Raw genomic sequence first — 8,364 nt, forward strand, 5'->3', positions numbered from 1 at the left:
CGGCGGAAACCTACTAATGTTATGTTGGCTCTGGGACCGCTTGTTCTCCCTCAGGATGATAAACAATACAACTTTTTTTTTCATATTTTGTTTAAAAAACACTTTGTCTGTGAACTTGCTTTTCACTCAGGTTCAGGCACAACGACTACCTTCCTCTTTTAATTTGGAAGCTGCATGTGCAGGCGTCATCTGGACTGTGACACACCAAATACAGGCCTCGTTAGCATTTTGTGACCCCAGACAATCAAGCTACTTTTTCGTGCTTGCTCATACAGTTGTTATAAAAGAAAAGGAGAAGGATATGTCAGTTGGCTGTGCTTGCCCATTTAATATATTACTGCACTTTTCATTTCAAACCAGTGACTGACAGTTTACTATAAGGAAATGAACACTGGGCCTCTTGTTAAAACTAATCGGGTAATGATTTAGAGAACTTGAGTCTGAAGAAGATTGGAAAAGACATCATACTAGAATCAGAGTTAAAGGTTCACTCCTACGAATGCAGTTAAGAAGAAAGGAAGCCTGCAGAGCTGATATACTTTTTGTTCTGTTACAAAAACATTTTTAAATTTGTCAAGATAAAAAATTTATCACGACTTTGGAACCGCGAGGAATACTCGTGTAGCAAGTCCTCATTAATGTTACCAGCGGGTTTGTCGCCCCATGTGATACTGCCGCCAGGAGATAAGTTCCTTCTTAAGACTCTACATGCAGGGTCGAAGGGGTGTCACTTTCGTGTTCATTTTAGTGGTGGGGAGGCATAAGTCTCAGAATGATGATGCTAATACGAGTGGTGGCGGAGAAAGAAACTGCATTATCAATGCACAACAACGGTCAACCCACGGCATTGGGCAATGTTTCGCTCTCTCTAGAGGTCTGCGGTAGAGAGACAAAAGGACAAATAGGGTTTCTACACAGTCTTATGAGCGCTTTATCCAGACAGATATTATAAGCCCAAAGCAAAAAAGTTTCTTACAACTATGATCGTAAATAGATCAATGCTTACGCCCATCCTCGTCGCGTCGTCGTCCAGGTGACAGATCTGACTACTCCTCTTGTTTGGGCACAAGCTTGTCTTTCAATCACATCTGGACACTTCACTGATTTGGTATCCTTTGTCAATGTTAGAGCAAGAGCACCGACGAACATACTAGGGATTGACCGACTTAAATTGATCTCACTTGATGCCTGAGCAACGAAGCCAGTTGTTGTCCGGTCGTCTTACTTATTTCAAGACTGACAAGCGCCTCATCAGTCAGATTTCAGACAGATAAAAACAGGAAAAAACAAATCAGCGGTCCAAACATAAAAATAAGTTCCAATAGAATCTCGTCGATCAGTAAAGTAGAGCCAAGGCATGATCGTACCGCCTTCTCTCTTACAAACTTTTTGCGACCAAAGACCGGCGGAGACTAAGGTAAGAAGAGGGCGACCTGCCCAGTATTAACTAGGTTACATTGCAAGTTCAAATCTCAGCTGTACTGGTTGCGCTCTTTAGCATAAGTATTAATGATGGTGATATAATTGTAAATTTTCTGGAATTAGTTTGCTTGTTTCATTCACATTTTTTGGAAATTTATCTTATTTTCTTTTCCATCAAAGTAACCTACAAATAATAGCTCTGGTCTTCTAAATTGAGAATTCCCAGCACCACAGTATAACCTTTTATTCGTAACACAGGCAGGTCGTGGTGTGCTATCGTGTGTTATTAATTGTCCTATCTGACTCACCTTCTTACCATCGTTGCCACCACCTACCCTCGCAAATCCACAGTCTAGTCGCTTGTGATATTCAGCCCACGTCACACACTTGTGTATATAATGGTGTTCCTTGACACATTTAGGAATAAAAACATATAGCATTAGTCCTTCTCATGTCTTCACGTCTCAGAATGAAGGGGTCCACTCGATTATTACTTGTGACAACTTTTCTCAGCCGTCTCTGTCTGCATCTCGCCTCTAAGCAATAGTAGAATCTTTTAATGGAAAGGGAAAAGCTCATTCGTTCTGCTTCCGGCCACTTTCTCTGCTTTGTAGGGTAACTCGATGAAGAAAAGGGTGCGGACACTTGTGGAAATACCAGAGTAGAAAACATAAACAGACACTTTTATTTTTTTTTTACAAAAATTTTGGTCGAGAAATTGGCCAATATGAATATTTAAACACAACAACAAACAGCAGGAAAAAGGAGAACGTCCTTCCCTGTGAAAAAAAACGAGTCCACAGGTCACTCTTTGTGCAGCAGGTTATATGAACCCATAGTTCACATATTTGTTGCTAGGCGACATCAGCGGCTGTGGTAATTATCGCACAGAAAGCAAAGGGATAAAAAGTGCCGGTGACGTTAGTAATAAAGAGAGAGAAAAATGTCGGACGTCAGGAGGAGGTATGTGGTCTGGATGGATGAATAGGCGGAGTGAGAGCGCGTGTTTGAGTTCCCATGCTGGAAGCAAGCTGTTTATTGTTTGTTTCTATTATCCATGATCATTCAAACAAAAGTTAAATTATTTGTTATTATGTAACATGACAAACAAGACATTTAATGTTGGGAGAGTACCTTATTATTAACCCAGATGCAAATCTTTTCTTCTCTGTGTCAGTTCTGGTCATGAAGTCCCATGTTATTATCTGCCAGATTCGACTTTTTGAGATGTGTATCTTACATCAAACAGACAGAGATGGGCCAGCAGCAGCAGAAATCTTGAGGATTTTTATTGGGGAGAAGTTTTAATTGTGATAGAGTTCTATCAGTGGGGATTTTTTTAATCAAACCAATTTAGTCTCCGGGTTGTTCCTATATTAATGAAATAAAATGTAAGAATATCATAAAAATTCAAAATCAATCCTGTTTTAAGTGGAAGTTTATTAAGCCAGTTAGATATAGAATAATAAGTTGTTTGCAGATTCCAGCTCTTCAGTGCATGTCTCACAGAAAAAAGATTCAAACCAAACGACAAAAAAGCTCTGCTCTTGGCTCGATACACACCGTTAAGACTAGTGGCTGATGCTGTTTGGTTGTGACTGGTTATTTGCGAGTTTCTTAAAACAAATATCACTTAAAATCACTTGTGAAACAAAAGCACTAAAAAAAACAAAACACTAGAGGTTACATATTCTTCCTCCCTACATCCCTCTAAATTTGGCACAATCGCCCCGTCTTATTGTTTTAACGTTCAAGCAATCAGTGGGTTTGCTCTTGTTTTAAATGTCGGTTGAATCTGTACCATGGAGATGAAACTGACTTGGGAATAATTAACAACATTTCCATCATATCTAAAACTTTATCAACATTAAATACAAAAGGAAATGAATGTGTTGGATTAGCGTTTAGGATTATGGTATATTGATAATCTTATGGTAGTGTGTGTGTGTGCTGTGTGATTTGTGTGTGTGTGTGCTCTGTGTCATGATTGGTGGTGTGTATGTGATGGCAGTGGTGAACTTAGTTAGCAAGCCATCAAGCTGTCTCACCTCTCTTCAGCATGTCAATAAAGTTTTTCTTAAATATCACACAGAGATAATAATGACAATTGGATTCGCAGCCTTCATGAATTTCAATCAAATCTGTTCCAGACTAAGAAGTCGTACCACCAGAGAGTCCCACATCAAGGGAGCCAGTTCTTTAATTCCCTAATGGGATTATAAAGTTACAACATGAAACATACAGCTTTCTGGCTATAAAAGATAACATGTCTGTATGGAAAGTTTTCATGAAACAGTAATAGAATTCGCGATGGACCAGAGACTCGACACATCATGTGTGCGACACAATTCCCAAACACAGCTTGCACGGCAACCATTGAGGAGTTCGACCTAGATAAGAAAAACACCATAGCAATAGTAAAGTTAACAAGAGAAATGCTTCAACAGCTCAGACGGTTAAAACTCCTACCATGTAGCATAACGAAACATCCTGACCCATCCATGGGCAGACCCATATTCCTTGGTCATGATATCCTGCGTGTCATGCTAAAACAAAACGATCACAAACTAATCGGACGGAACCATACCTGGCACAACGGCATCTTTATCTTATTCTTATTTATTCATTTTCTCGGTGTGCATGTGCTTCTGACCATTTGTATGCAGCGCCTGTTGCAACTTGCTATCCGCCTTTTCTGTTTCTCTTTTTGCTAACCTCTGTACTCCTTCATTTTTAAACTTTTGCTACAGTAAGCTATTCAAGCTTGCAGTCTCTCCTTTAACATGCTAGTTTTTTTTTTTTCTTTTTTTTACCAATGGCGATACTTCTTCTACTCCCACCGAGCTACTTAACTCTTTCTCAACCGCCAAGTAACCCTTATCTAAACAATTCAGCTGCTCCTACCGGCCAATACCGCCAGGCTCTCTTGCCACCCACGATTCTGGCTCATATGCTCTTCTCCACACATCTATTGCCTCCCCTGTATACAGGAACAACCACGTGATGCGATTGCAGGGCCTGAAACGCATGTCATGGTTAGCATAGTCGAGAGCGAGATTCTCGGCACTTATAGTCTATAGCCCACTCAACACTATTCCAGTTTGCAGAAAGCTAAACAACGCATTAGGCACCAGCCTGTCCACGATCCTTACCGCCAGATCTGAATCTACCTTGCGCCCCATATATTAGAGGCTACAGGCTGGCCCCCCGGTATGACTCCCCTCCGCATTGGACCGGCCTCATTTCCCTGCATCCTGGTCATTCCCCTCTCTCTCTGCTCTCCCTCATTTCCTGTCTTCTCTAACCTTGTCCTGTCCATTAAAGGCACAAAAAGCCCAAAAAAATTTCTTAAAAAAAAACAAAAAACTAAACACCATGTCTAAACAACCAACATAAACAAAATAAAGGATGTCTTACTTCCTAACTTTCGTTCTGAATCCGTTCTAGCTAGTCTCTGGTTCTGCGTCTCAACCAGGACTCCTCTCTGAGTCTGGGGTCTGACTGGGCTCAAAATGTGGCTGAAGTCTCTCTGATGTTCCCACACGATTCTCCTGTCTTCAACCTGTCCACCTGCGAGCAGCAGGTGGTGGGCAGCGGGAAAGGGCCTGATCCACAATTTCTCCAAGAAGTAAGAGGAGAGTGAGCTGCAGACCCAGTTGTACAATTATTTTTCACTTTTCTATGTGTGAACCGTTAAAAACAAAATTTAACATAAAAGCATTTGCTTAAGCTTGGGGAATCAGCTAAATCTGCTTTCATGGGACTGAATATGAACAAACAGTTTGTCATCATGTTTTTATCTCACAATGTTGCTAAATCTTGATTTGGTGAAACAGATGTATGTCACATCTTTCTTTTTTCAAAAAGTTAGGCCCAGTCCACTTCAAACCAGTGAGAGGAACTTTAGAGAATTTGACCTATGTATTCGAACAGTTTTGTCGCAGACGGGGAGTCACAGCTTCGCATGTCAATTGTTTCAGGATCTGGCGTCGCCTCGCACAACTATAGGAGGACTATATATGTTTCCCACCACTATATTCCTATCTCCACCCACGCCCACAAGGCGTGTATATACTATGCCCTGCGCCTCCTGCGATCTATCGTCTCAAAATATCTTGACTCCACTGTCCCATAGTATCCACTACTTACGGCGCGATTTAAATAACTGAACCTCACTGACGAGCGCGTTGATAACTCATAACGTAACTCTGCGATAACCCAGAACAGACGATCACCACCTCACACTGACAAGAACCAAGTGGAAGAGACGCGTTATCAATAGTATGCGAACTCCACCGAGAATGTACAGCTAAATTAAAGAACAGTGGACATGGAAGAAAGTGTGTGGTTCACCGTTCACTTCACAACTCCGCATGCCACATTTCGGATTCGAGAGTCTGCCAAAGTAAAATCTCAGGTCGTTTAGTGACATCAGTGCTCGTCGAGTGGCTCACGATCTCATATTAAGATACAGAGCGTGCTGCTCTCGCTGAGCTGTTCACACCGTCACGCGTCCGATTGCTATCCCGCGAGCGAGCGACGGCCCCATCCTCTTATGCACCCGACTATGTTGCGTCACGCTCGGGAAGACTGTCGGCTCTTAGCGTGTGAGCGAGCATGCAGATTTAACCATCCAGCGTCGACTCTACTAAGAGATACTCTAACCCAATCAAAACACAACTGCCCGCGAAGAGTGCGTGCGAATACTAGCACAGTTCGCTATCTATTACTCTTCCTCGCCCCCAGTTCAGCATACCTTTGTGCAGCATCACTTCACTCACAATATGGAAGCTTGATTGAGAAAATATGTTTCAGGGGCCTTTTAAAACGCTCCCTGAGGAATGTATTACAGTGAAACATAAGTCTGAATTCAGTCTCACCCGAACAAGCTCCACTGTGTTACCGAGCAATCTTAAAAAATAACACTGATATAAATGTTGACTTGTGATGTATTACACAACTGTATCGGTGTCTGTTTATGATGTTTATATTACACAGAAATGCAGGGAAAGAACGGAACTACTATTTTTATTTATTTATTTCATTGCGTGAACAACATGATAAACAAGAAAGTGACAGAAGACATTATGACTAGGAAACCATGAAACACAATAGACAAGCTGATTCTGACAAGTGTATATAAAATGAAGATTTAGGGGTGAAGACCTGAATTATGTTGGGTATGTTTTGTGGGAAGTGTGTGTGTCTCTATAGTAGGATGTTCTAATGCAGAGACAAAAACAACAACAACAATAATAATAAATTGATGATTATAATAATATATATGATAGTGATAATGTGAAAACAGTTTTATCTATATAATAATGAAATAGCAAAATATTATATGTTCACATATTTACACTTATAAAGATATACCAGAAATTATCAATATTAATAAGAAAAAATACAATAATATACAGTTATACTATAATAATATAATATAATATAATATAAATATAAATAATAATATAATATAAATATAATATAATAATACACAGTAATGACAATGATGATGATAATTACTATTTCATGTAGTAAGGATGGGAAGAGGCACACCTAGATGCCAGAGGCCCCAGCCCGGCCCACCCAAGCCGCCAATTGGGGGCCCATGCCAGCAGCCCTGGGGTGGCCCGTAAGGGCCATTGCCCCTGTTTTCCCCCTCTTCTTCCCTCCCACATCAAGGTTTTTAAATTGGGCAGAATCGCAGATCTTTATGTAGGGCAATGCTAAATATGTTTTTTTTCCTTATTCCTTGTGTCTTATCCTGCTTCTCAATTAAAACAGAGGGAGGGTGGTCCTGCCAGGCCCTGCCCTGTACAATTTTTTATTTCAAGCTGCATTAATCAGTCCAGTATTCACTCTCCTTTTAGCTCTGGTTTTAACCAACTCCTGAGGAAAATATCTGGAATTTTAGCAGCTACACATATCCTCCAATATATCACTAATATGCTTGATCCTGGGCAGGTAGTGTGCAATGGGTTAGACAGAGCTGTTTCACTGACAACAGCTGCCTGGTGCTGCAGGAATCAGGGGTAATTAGAGCCACGAGAAGGAACCAAATCAAAACAATGAACAGCTAAAGAAACCTTACCATTGCATCTGTGGATTTGTCACAAAGAGCAGCCCCATGGTAGCATGACCCGTTGCTCATAGAGTATAAATAAATGATAAGTGCAGTTATAACGAGGTAAAATTTGCAGAAAAAAAACAAACTAACAAAAAACAGTATGGCCCTTTAAAATACTTTGCAGAGCCATGTTGTGAATATTTGATGACGTCTTCTTTATTGATGTTTTAATCCTGTGTCATCTTCCTCCTTTTCAAACATCAAGGCTGTGCCACATCAGAGCGTCAAAGCTTTCAGGGTCAGTTCACCAGGAGTTTACATTACAACACGTCAAAGAGAGCAGATGCATCCATCATGTGACTCCATTAGTCAGAAGGCCTGTGTAATATTTGATGTGTTGCATGCTTTGCTTTAATGCTTGCATATCATCCAGCGTACATATCCGTAACCCGCTTCCCAGCGAAAATGTTTGTGATGATTACCACATATGGCTGTTTACCTTCCTGTGCAAATGGAAATGTCATTCCAGGCGGATTATGCAAGCCAGAGTGACATATCCATCAGGAAGCAGACCGGAAGGAAATCTCTCATTTGACTAAAGTTGTGCTTAAAGTGATTTAACTAAACTAATAATATTAAATTACAATATGTCTAGAATGGACCCAGTGTTTCCCCTACCGTCGCCTTATGGGGCGGCCCAAGAAACCAAAGAAGAAAAATTAGCTGACAGATGAGATCACCACTCATGTTTATACTGTACTGTAGTCCACTGGTTGCCAGGGGACCTCATTTGACTTACGTAAAACCACAATGTGTCTTTCTTTACACTTTGGTCTTTCCACAGAATAAACAAACGATATATAACATGTACATTA

Source organism: Seriola dumerili, unplaced genomic scaffold, assembly GCF_002260705.1.
Source record: "Seriola dumerili isolate Sdu_G_001 unplaced genomic scaffold, Sdu_1.0 BDQW01000645.1, whole genome shotgun sequence".
Taxonomy (NCBI): domain Eukaryota; kingdom Metazoa; phylum Chordata; class Actinopteri; order Carangiformes; family Carangidae; genus Seriola; species Seriola dumerili.